This window comes from Marmota monax, unplaced genomic scaffold, assembly GCF_021218885.2.
Source record: "Marmota monax isolate L192 unplaced genomic scaffold, Marmota_monax_Labrador192_F-V1.1 WCK01_AAM20220418_F8-fsc00238, whole genome shotgun sequence".
In the NCBI taxonomy this organism is placed as follows: Eukaryota; Metazoa; Chordata; class Mammalia; order Rodentia; family Sciuridae; genus Marmota; species Marmota monax.
The window spans coordinates 2203015-2215480 of NW_026693175.1; positions in this window are offsets into that span (position 1 = coordinate 2203015).

A 12466-nucleotide genomic window follows, 5' to 3' on the forward strand; every position below is an offset into this window, starting at 1 on the left:
CCCAATAAGTTATGGGTCCTTTCTCATTTAAAACTAAATGAATGAAATTGGGAAGCAGAGAGGTTTTTGCTCAGTTAATCTTGAGCCTACTATAGAAGGTCCTTTTGCTTCTTGAGACTCGTGTTTTCCAGGAATGGGTTTGAACTGCCTGCACTCACTCCAAAAGGAAGCCTAGTGGAGGAGGAGGTGGAGATGGTTTCCAGGTGTGTGGCCCTGGCAGCGTTGAATTTTCCTCCCAAACTGCCTTCTATTGGAACATGCATTTTTACTTCTCGGCCATTCAGGTTCATGCTTAACATGTGAGCACTTTGCTTCCTTTTCTTCTCACAACCATAAAATTGAACTCTTTAAACATGTGTACACGTGTATCCCCCCTATCTCAGGAGCCTTCTCTGTTTACACTTTCATCTAACCAGGCCAGTCATATGTGACCTGCAGGATTGAAAAGATTTTCTTTGTGATAAATGGACATTGGAATGTCTTGGTATCCTGGATTCCCACTGGAGATGTTTTGGGGTCATTGGATGTTGCTGAAGAAGTGACCCATGCTTAGTTGACTTTCACCTGAATGTTCCATCATCTATGAATACACAAGAGTCAATAAGATGCACATTTGTTGCCCCTAAGAACTTAGTCCTGAAAGAACATAATGATTAGAAGAGACTCAATCTCTAGCATGCCAAGGAAATTCTACTGAAACACCTATTAAGTCATTTGGTTTTGACTTGGCCAGTGTTGTCACAGCACTGATTATATGTTCTTTCACATTGATTGACACTTTGACAACTTGTTCTATTACAGCTGTTGTAAACTTACTTTCTTGGTGTAAATGCTGTCTGCCAGATTTTCCCTATAATGCTATTTTTTTTTCTCCTTGTCTTTAGGAATCTTGGTAGGATTTTCTAAGTAATCTACATAAACATTCCTATTTGATATAGAAACTCTTCTTTCTTAGTGGTTTTTCTTTGTGCCTTGCTTTGGGGAATGCAGCCTCTGCCTTTGGTTTGCCAAATTTACTCCTGGACGATTCCATCTGCAGCTCACGGACATAACCTCATAACCTCCTTGCATTTTCCATAAAAGAAACAAGCATCACATTTTTCCAAGAGTCTGAAAATTATAAAGTGTACCTCAAAATAAACTTGGAATAACAGGGAAAAAATGAAGACTGTAAAAGCCTCAATAACTGTGGCTCTTATTTTATTCACTGTCCTTAAATGTGTGAATCACAATAGTGTCTTCTAAAATAGCATCCAGCCCAAATTGATGTGTGTGTTTTACAAAATGGAATATATGACTCATTTGCATGAAAAATTGTCTACTGTTTCAATGTATAAAGTTGACATTTCTATGTGTGAATACATAAAACACAAATATAATTTGATCAATTTCATTTTGTATATTCTTAACATGTTTCCATTAGTCTTCTCATTTATAATAACTGCCTTGCTCTGAAAATTGATCTAACATGCAAACTTTATCTTGACTTTAATGCACCCCCGAATTACAAGTCAAATAAACTTGGGTAAAAATCAGCCTCTACCATTTACTGGTAGAGTGACACTACTGCTGTCACTTTCTTTTGATTTTCTGCACTAAGACATGAAAATCTCTTAGAGTGAGAAGTATGTATTTGAAATGGTCAAAAAGGATTGTTGTTTAGTTGCTATTTTAATAAAAGTGCATAAATACCTTAAAAATTGAACTCAAATTCATCAGTGGTTTTTTCCCTATAGTGATCTACCTCATTGCTGTTCAAGAGTTTCTCTTGGACCACTGCCAGTAGGATCCCTAGATTGGAATCACTGCTACATATCCAGAAAACCAGGTCACAGTTTAGTAAATCTCTGATTCATGGTTGTGCATTTAAAATTTTAGAATCATCCTTCTTACTCACCATAACTTTCTCCTCTGAAAAAAAATTGGCAATTGATCTTATATAAAATCACAATTAAAATGTATATTTTATGTTGATGCCTTAATTTTACATATTATTTCATAAAAGTTGATATATACACTTTTTTTGGACATATGACACTCTTACCTCTGAGTTAGATAATAGAGAATATCACTGTGTTACAAAGTATTTTCTTGAATAATTAAAGTGACTCACCCACTTGAGAGCAGTTCTACTAACTACCATTTCATTTTCAGTAGGCTTTCAAGCTCTGTGAATGATCAAATGGTCAATGTGCTATTATTTTATTTCAACTGTTGACATTCAGGGATATGGGCCATTGCTTTCTCTGAAGAGGAACGGGAATGCCTGGAGCCTGCTCAGAGGAATTTATACAGAGATGTGATGCTAGAGACCTACAGAAACCTGGTCTTCCTGGTTGAGCAGAGCCTCCCTCCAGAATTCCTAATTAATCAGAATTGCTAACTATGTAATTTCCTTCCCCTGCAGAATATCTTTGAGAGCTTCTGCTATTCATGAATGAATTTCAGATTCTTGCTTTCAAGAAAAAGGCTTGGGCAGTTTTTGTTACTGAGAAGAAAATGTTAATGCCATTCTTTTAGGTTAAGCCTCTCCCTTTCTTGAGGTGATATATACCCTTCACTTTATATTAGTGGTACTTACAGTAATTCAGTGATATGGCATGATGTGACCTACATGTCAAAATCCAATTTCTTTCATTTATGTTACAAGAATAGATATAGGTTTCCTCACTTCAGAATAGAAACATCAGTAGTCACAGGGAGAATCTCAAGATTTCATTTTCCAATAAACACATTGTCTCTAAGCTTTGTTTGGACACTTTCCTCTGGTGCAAAGGAGAGAGCCCCAGCCATGTATCTAGGTGGATAGAAATTCATGAAGCCAAGGATACAGTTGAGAGGTCCAAAGGTCAAGGAGGAAGCCAAACTTCCAATAGTTGGGGGAGAAGTTGTTATGCCACAGAAATGGTTTGCCAGAAGCTTAGGTTATTTCTCTTGCTGTCTAAAAGAGCAAGTACTGCCCTATATTTAGCATGGTTTCCTCTTCTTTAGTCTCCTCCTTCTCCTGCAAGGATGTTTCAGTACATTGAAATTAATAGCCCAAGCACTCCCCTTTGCTTGTGAGGGTCAGCATGATCTGATAGCATTTCCATCATTTGAGGCATCTCAGAAACCTATGCACATTTCTTGAGACCTCTAGGTGCAACCACTGTAATATATTAGTATCATAAAGCAGTTTCTCTAATATCACTTATTTTTATTCATTGAAATTCTCTTATCAAATATAATTATAAATACTTACAATGGATTTTCTGTGCAATTTTTTCTGCCATAGTGAATGTCAGTGACTCACAGTGGCTGCTCATTTTGGATGTATAGGCACAAGAGAAAATTGTAGTGATATCAAAGTGTTTGTAAAAATAACACGTCCATGGTTATTCAGAAATTTGTTGGTTGAATTTCCTTTTTTTTTTCCTTTTCTGTATTTTATTTTATAGAGTAAATTTCATCTTGTAGTATAGGTTTCCTCACATCAGTTAATAATATTTTTTATTTTTTAGCCTACATTTTATGATTAGATGGCTTTTTCCAGTATTTCACAAATTAGGGAAATATAAGATGAAAATAAGCTATGTCTGATCCTGTTTCCATTGCCAATAAAATTATATTTGCTTCTACTTTTTTGTTTTATATTTCATTTTTGTTTCTATTACCAATAAAATCACATTTGATAAAATAGATGGTATTGCATATAATTTTTTTAAAGAATGTTATTCTTATGGTAATTTTTACCACCCAGCTTCTGGTCACTTTTTTATGTAATATCCTTACTTTTTTTTTTTTTTTGCCTTTATGTTGCTTCCTTAGATTTAGAGTTTCCAGTAGACTGCATACAGTTGTATTTTTTAATAAGTTTTCTTTTCTTCTTATTTTTCTTTTACTTTCTATTCTTATTACTTTAACTTGTGGTTCACTCATTTTATTCTTTGATTCCTCTTTTGCTTTCATTCATTGTTGCCGCAGTCTGGCTGGGCACAAATCACAAGCCACTCAAGAGGAACAAACTTGGGCTGGGGATGTGGCTTGAGCAGTAGCACGCTTGCCTGGCATGCGTGCGACCCGAGTTCGATCCTCAGCACTACATACAAACAAAGATGTTGTGTCTGCCAAAAACTAAAAAAATAAATATTAAAAAATTCTCTCTCTCACTCTCTCTTAAAAAAAAAAAAAAAAAGAGGAACAAACTTTATTTCTGAACTCCACCAGCACACTCCACACACGCTCCCCAGGAACTCTCCCAAACGCCATGTGGCTCCTCCAGGAACCACCAACCGGAAAATCCCTCCTCCGGCACTTCCCCAACCAATGGGAACTCTTCAGGAATCCCAGTGAGAGCTCAACCGGAACTCAAGGGGAACTCCGCGAGAACTCAAAATCATCATCTTAATGGCTCGCTGGCGTCACCTCTCAACCACTACTTCTGGCAAAAATGCCATGCATCATCCTGACTCGGCTGTGGCCCTCAACACATTGTATGAGTATTTTGTCATTTACTTTGGTATTTTCTAAAAATCATTTTAAGCTTAGAATATATCTTAAACTGGCAAGAAATTAACTTCAATTTTAAAACAAAATTCAGTATATTTATATATCTTTTTAAAAGTATATCATTGATGGCAGTTATTTTTATATTATATACTCTGTAAGATGATTATGGTGATTTTTATGTTTTTGTCTTCCAAGTGTAATGAAAAAGTGTTTTATGACCCATCATTCCAGTAAATTGAAATCCATATTGGTATATTACATTTTCTTATCACATGACTTGTGTTGCTATGCACATTTATTTAATTTTCAATATGAAGGATCTACTTTAGTATTTTTTGAAGGACAGGTCAAGTAGTTATGTTTGGGGGCATTTATATATATTTAAAGTCTTTATGTTTCCTCACCTTTGAAGGTTAGTATTTCTGGTTGCAGTATTCTTAGTTGGTAATTTTGTCTTTGACCCCTTTGACACTATTGCTTAGTTCCTTTCTGTATTGCAAGGCTTCTACTAAGAAATTGACAATTATATTCAAGTTCTTTTCTCAGTTGCACAGTTTTCTTTTGGTGCTCTCAAGATTCTCTCTTTGTATCCAGGTTCTGTGGCACAGGATGGTGAGTTCAAAGCCAGCGTCAGCAATGGTGAGGTGCTAAGCAACTCATTGAGACCCTGTCTCTAAATGAAATACAAAATTGGACTGGGGATGTGGCTCAGTGGTTGACTGCCCCTGAATTCAGTCTGTGGTACCAAAACAAAGGTCCTCTCTTTGTTAATATTGAAAAAATGAAGTAAACTGTACTTTAAGTCTTTTTTTTTCCTACTTGGAGCTAATTGAGCTTCTTTAATCTTGACTTCTGTTTTTTTTGCTCATTTATAATTTCTTAGATTTTTTTCAATTGATACTGGGGATTGAACTCAGCTGTTTTCCATGGCCTTTTGCCTCAGTCCTTTTCAGTTTTTGACAGTCTCACTATATTGCTGAGGCTGACCTCAAACTTGTGATCCTACTGTCTCGTGCAGTGAGGAGGTCCATAGAACAGTGCAGAGGAGAGTGTGGCTGCGGAGCTGCTATTTCAAGCATGTGGCACAGTGCTTCCTGTTTTTCAGGCCTTTACTAACATCCTATTGTTTTCCAAAATGACTACTAATCTGCTATTGGCTGGCTTTTATATGGACAAATCCAAAAGAGTACAGGACACAAGAAAAACGGACACTTGACTAATCAATGGAACAAAATGCAGCACTAGGAACTGAACATTAGGAAAGAAGAGTTATGAATTACCCAAAGAACCTAAATAAACATTTGAAATAAGTTTAGTTTAGTGAACTAAACCAGAACACAGAAAACTGAATAAAATTCAAACAAAGATCATTACTAGAACCAAGCAACAATTGTGTACTTGAAGAATTACTTAAGAATAATGTCTGAGAGAGTTGGGAGGGGTGTTGTGCACAGCTGTATTCCTAGTAACTTGAGAGTAAAGATGAGAAAAACAGGAACAGCAAGCAAGCAGCTGAAACATCTGGGTGGAAGCCCCTGAGTCAGTCTCACCCTCGCTTAGTGGAAGAATCCTCTTGAGCACTAGGGTCTGCAGTGTCCGCAGTTTGGCATTCCATGCACATGGTTAAAGCAGTCCTGAAATCTTCTTGCAAGGCAGAGGTTGTCTTCCCATCTGAGGATGTTGAGGCTGGGGTAGGTTAAGTGCATGGGCTCTCTCTCATCCAGTGAGGAGGTCCATGGAACAGGGTAGAGGAGAGTGTGGCTGTGGAGTTGCTATTTAAGACCTCTGAAGACCAGGATGGAAGCATGTTTGATTTTATTATGCAGTTACCATGTGAATATACTCGGGCAGTAGCTAAGCAGATTACAGGCAGCCACCAATGCAATTTATTGCCATCTGTCCTGGCAGAGACCAGTTGAGGAGCAAGCTGTGGAGCAAGCAGCGGGACAGCAACACATGGCCTCACACAGAGGGGTGTGCCTAAGGGGTAAGGCCTGCCACTCAGGCACCCTTACCAGTCTGCCATGTATGCAGTACTCCATGCACTTTTCCCCACAGTTAAATATGGCTGCAAGTGGTGCAGCCATAGCTCAAGTCTTGTTCCAGGCAGCTCCAAGTCTCCTATACTTACTATGCTGCTTCTTAGGGACAATAATAAAAACAATTGCAGGTTTTGTTTGAACTTCTATGAGAACATACAACCAGGGAGTGGTGCATTTATCATAGCTTTATAGAGAGATAATACATGTAGCATTCAATTCACCCATTAAAACTATTTAATTTAGTGCTTAGTATATTTGCACCACTATAATCAATTGTAGAACATTTTTATCATCCTCAGAAGAAAATGTAATCCCTTAAAATGAACTTATACTCATTTTCCCACAGCTCACTCAGCTCCAGACAACTGCTCATCTACTTCCCGTCTCTGTGCATTTGCCTGTTTTGGAAATTTCACATAAGTGGAGTCATACAGTGCATGGTGACAGAGTGACTACAACAGGTCATTCCAGAAACATTCCTGCTCTATCTTGTATTAACAAGTGAGTTCCTTCTCAGTGGAGACTGTTACATTTCCCTCCACCCTGTGACCACTGCTTACTTCAACCCTCCTCCTTGCAACTGCCCTTGGTAAGGTCTGCACTTTGGGCACCTAGTGGGTATTTTTAGCACTTCATCATTTATCTGTCTTTCTCACTAGTCTAAACCTTTGAAGTCAGAGACATTGTGTTGTTGATACTTAAGGTACCCAGCATGTGATCTGGCACTAGTAAGCCTTTCAGTGTTTGCTGTGGAAGTCCTCCTGCCTGGTCTTTTGGACCACCTGCTGCTGGCGACTGCCTCCTTGCCCCTGCTTTCATCTTAGCTGCACACATGACTGCCTCTCCCGGATTCCTCCTTGGCCATCTTCATGTGGACTTGCTGATTGAACTGCTCTCTCCCCACTCTTGCTGTTCTTTCCTGATCTGAGTAGGCCAGGGCTTTAGGCCATGGTAGAATCAAGAAGGTAGTCTAGTTCTGGCAGCTGCATCCCTTGTCACAGAGGTCTGAAAATAAGCGTGTCTCTCTTGGACTGGAGATACCAAAGAGTACCTTCTTCCTCACTTGTTGTTGACTGACGCAGTATGGAAAGAGCATTGGATTTGGCATCAGAAGAGTCTTGGTGAGAGACAGAACTTCCCTACTACTTAACTCTGTGGCCTTTGCAAATTCATTAGTTGATTCTTTTCTTGTTTGTATTAAAGTAGGACTAGTTTCCTCTTCCATCCTCATGGGGATTTGATGAGGTTCATTTAGGCTGAAGTGTATTGAAATGTTGCCCTCAATTCTGGTCCTTTTTACACCATTTTACAAACATTTTCTGATATATTGACAGAAAGGTCATGTGACACATTTGCAGATGAGCCTTACAGGGAATGTGTGCTATAGATCAATGTGGAGCTAGGAGAAGGGAAAGGGTGCTGGATATTTTGAGGACTCTTTATTTATGGTGTGTTAGGTTTCAGGGAAGCATTTGCTACTGGTGCTTTGATATGTACCGGCAGTATGTTTTCTCTTTAAAGTCGGCCGCCCCCGTAACATATATGTTCCATTTTTTCTTTTTATTTAGAATTTTTTAATGTGAATAGCCATTTTGGCAGAACTTCAGGAAAGGCATATAAAATAATTGTTCTGTATAACAGGTTTGAATCACAGTATTTTTGAGACATTAAATTGGATCATCACGGGAAGTGTTGATGTTCAAAACCCATCTCTCTAAGTTGTTTTTTTTAAAGGCCTAAATTATGTCTCATTTCAAGTTTTTTTTCTTGGGTTATTTTTATAGGATAGTCTTATTACAAGAATGAAGAATTACCACATTGTTGAGATCTCTGGCAGTTAGTGGATCGAGCAGTGAGCATTCTCTGTGTATAAAGTGCAGATTTGTTTATCACCATCCATCATGGATACCTGGGTTGAGAAGGAGGTTTTCCTCAGAGGCACAAGGTTGGGAGGAAGGAGAGCGAGAGGAGAGCAGTTTGAAAAAAGTAAGTTGGAAGCAATCAGATGCAAATTAACAATGCTGGATTATCCACCAAGGTGTCCCTGAGTGGTTTTGGAGCCTAGGAGTTATTTTGAGTTGCTTTTTTCTCCCTCACTCTTCACATCCATTTGTTCATCATCAGGCAGTATTCTCACGGATCTTCGTCTCTTTATCCCACGGTAGCCAGCATCACTGCTAGCCTTTTTTGGCCTATAATAAAGGTTTTCAATTTTTTTTTTTTTTTACTAAGACTCACAGTACGAGGTAGCATTTTATTTGATAGCCTAATCCACCGAAACTTACAAATTGTGTCACAGTTTTTATAAGCAATATTTGATATTTCAAGCATAATGATCTCCGATATTTTCACATTTCTGCCCCATTTTCTCCACTCTCCCCTTATTACTTTTTAAAAAAGGAGGGAAATGAAATCCACTAAGTGGATTTTATAACACACAAATAATAACGGTAGCTAGAAAAGCAACCCTTGGCCTGCATAGGAACAGAAAGTCATGAGGTCTTCCCATTAGAGTCTGTTCATATTGCATGTTGGAAAGTTAGATTAGAGGGACAGCTCTGCTGCCTACTCTCCTGTGTGACTTTGCATCGTTATTTTGCTTTCAAGTTTGGTATCCCTGTTTATGGGGATTATTTAAGGAACAAGTAAAAAAATGCTTAGTAAACCATGCATTTAAAATATTAATAGTATGATTAGTAACATGCACTTTTTATTGAGATATGGTTTACATACAATGTATTGTACCAGTTTTGAGGGTGCAATCTGAATTTTGACAAATATATGCAGTTATGTATATGCTACGGTCATGACAGGAAGGATTTCATCACCCTTGTTGTTTCCTATGTGCTCCTTTGCAGTTGGTTCTCCTTGTGGCTCTTGACAGACCCTTTTCTTCACTATAGTTTAGTTTCCAGAATTTCATATAAAGGGGATCACAAAGTATCTTATCTGTGTCTGGATCATTACTTGGTAGAACTACAATTGGTTGACTTCTTTCCACTTTGGGGCTTTTATGAATGAAGCTACTGAGAACATTTTTATTTCAAGGAATTTCTTCTTTATTTCATCTGTGTTGTTGAATTTGTGGACATACAGGTATTTGTAATATTTCCCTATCTTTTTAACATATGATCTGTATTGATGACCTCTTTTTCAAAGTTGATATAGATACTTTGTGGATTTTAGTTTTTTCTTGTTTTAGCTGACTAGTGTCATGTCAATCTTTTAAAGACTAGCTAATTAAAAAAAAAGTTTTAGTTGTAGATGGACACTTTATTTTTATTTATTTTTTTATGTGATGCTGAGGATTGAACCCAGTGCCTCGCATGTGCTAGGCAAGTGCTCTACCACTGAGCTACAGCCCCAGCCCCAGCCCCAGATAGTTTTTATTAATTTTGTATATAGTTCATTTTTCCCATTTATTTATTTTATCTTGATTATTTTATTCCTTCTGGGTTTTTGTCCTGGTGTTTAAAGATAGAAGTTTTAAACATTGATTTCCACTAATTGATTCCACTAATGAAGACTTATTGCACAATGTACTTATAGAGAGAGCTGCTGTAGCTTTGTCTCACAAATTATGTGATGTCTTCATTTTTGTTCACTTGAAAATATTTTATACTTCCCTGTTGATTTCTTCTCTCATCTCTGGTGATATGTTTTGGTGTATATGGTTTTATTCTCAAATATTTAGGATTTTTCTGCTGTCTTTCCCTATCTGATTTGCAGTTCCTTTGTGGTCAGACTATGATTTGTATGATTTTAGTCCTTCCCAGCATAAGTCTTGCTATATGTCCAGAATGTTGCTTGTTTTAGTTAATGAGCTCTGTGTTTCTGCTTTTGTTGGATTGAATCTGGAGATAATAAAGAGGTCATGATGTTTGGTAGTATTCACATTTCCTATATTGCTATTGATTTTTTGTCTCCACTTCTAATCATTATTAAGAGAGCAGGATTAACGTCTCCAACTATAATTTTGCATTTTATTTATGTCTCCTTTCAGTTCTACCAGTTTTTGCTTCATGTATTTTGAAGCTTTACAGTGACAACCATATAGTTGTCCCTTGGTCTCCATGGGGTATTGGTTTTAGGATCCCAAATTGTAAGAGCATAACTAAGGGTGATCCTGGAGGAGGCTGGACATCCACAGTATTAGGCTAGGGGCTTTGGAGCCTCTCCTCTGGAACATGTGTGGCCAGTAAGCTGCTGGTGCAGAAGCAGGCTTGGCATTCTTGTGCCATTTTCTGGACTTTATGCTGCCTGAAGCTCTCCTTGTGTAGCACAGAAGTCTGAGTCTCCTGGCCATAGGAGAAGAAGCCCAGGCAAGGATCCATGAATGTTAGATTCTAGAGTCCTCCATAATATTATTTTAAAGGACATAAGGAGGGCAAGAGTTCTATTGTACCACACGGTGAGCATTATGTTCTTTATTGGTGTGGTGTACCAAGTATTGAACTCAGAAGCACTTAGCCACTAAGCCACATCCCCAGCCCTTTTACTATTTTGTATTTTGATACAGAGTCTCACTATGTTACTTTGGCCTCACTAAGTTGCTGAGGCTGGCTTGAGATCCTCCTGCCTCAGCCTTGCACGTTGTGGGGTTTCCGGGCTTGTACCACTACACTGGCTAATTTACTGTATTCTTGATGAATGCTAATAGGTAATGCCATGTTTTCTAAGCACTAAAATGATGATTATATGAAATAATGCATTTGTTCATTAGCTGGATTTAGTCATTTCACCATATATTTATATTTTAAAATACCCTGAAATACTTAGTAAATATATAAAATTTGGCAATGAAATGAATCAGTAAGTAACCAAAGTTATAAAAATTATAAAGCAAGTAATTTTTCTTGATTGCTGTGTTTTGACTTCACTCAGGTAACACTGACATAGGCTCTGTGTGTGTGTGTGTGTGTGTTTACCATTAAAAATATTTGTCCATATTTCTCCTTAGAGACCATAGGCTCTTTGCCCCTTTTTGTATATCTGTAATTGTCATCCAAAAATCTGTTATATCCAGGATTCTGCCACAGTAGACAGAAAGTGGTCTTCAGACAGTCCCAAGAAATCCAGAAATGTTCACATTTTACATTTCCCTTTTCCTAATTAGGGAAAAGAAGGGAGTTGGTGGATTTATTCTGGAGGAGAAAGGCCTGTAGTGGATCAATATAATACACTTTCATTTCCTCTGCTATATCACTCTCCTAATGGTCTATTCCTCTTGGACACTGTGAACTCTCAGATGGTTTGGGTAATTCTAACAAAGTAATTTTGTCTGTCCATTGTTATTTAGCTCATATATTTATGGAGAACTGATGGCCTTGGATGTACTATTCTGCCACCCTGCTGATGTCCTGACTGCTATAATTTCATGTTATATTTGCAAAGTAAATTCCCAGTCTAGAATGTAAAATCATTGTCATTTTCATTTATTTCAGCCATGACCTCTCTTCATACTTAGGAAATTTCACCAAAATCTGGCATAGAACATTTATTTTAAAAAGTGATAAAGAGAAGATATGGAAATTGTGACCTCAACTATTTACAACAAAAAATGGAGACTATGTAGGTAAGAGTGAAGGTCAGAAATCAGAAATCATCTTGTCAGTACAAGACAAATTAGTACTGACTATGTATAATGAAAATTTTACCATCAGCAGACCTCAAGAACATTTAGTACCTCAGAAAAGTATTGAACTTATAACTGAAGGACAAGTTTATAAAAGGGATCATTTTGAAAGTTTCTTGACAAACTGCAATAAACAAAAATTTTCTTCTTGTACCCAAATGTACACTTTTAATGATTGTGGGAAGGCCCCTATGTACTCTATACTGCTTAATCAAAATTCAGATATAGATTACTGGAAAGTGTGTAACACATGTAATGAAACAAGCAAGACCTTCAGCCAGGTCTCTACCCTAAGCAACCA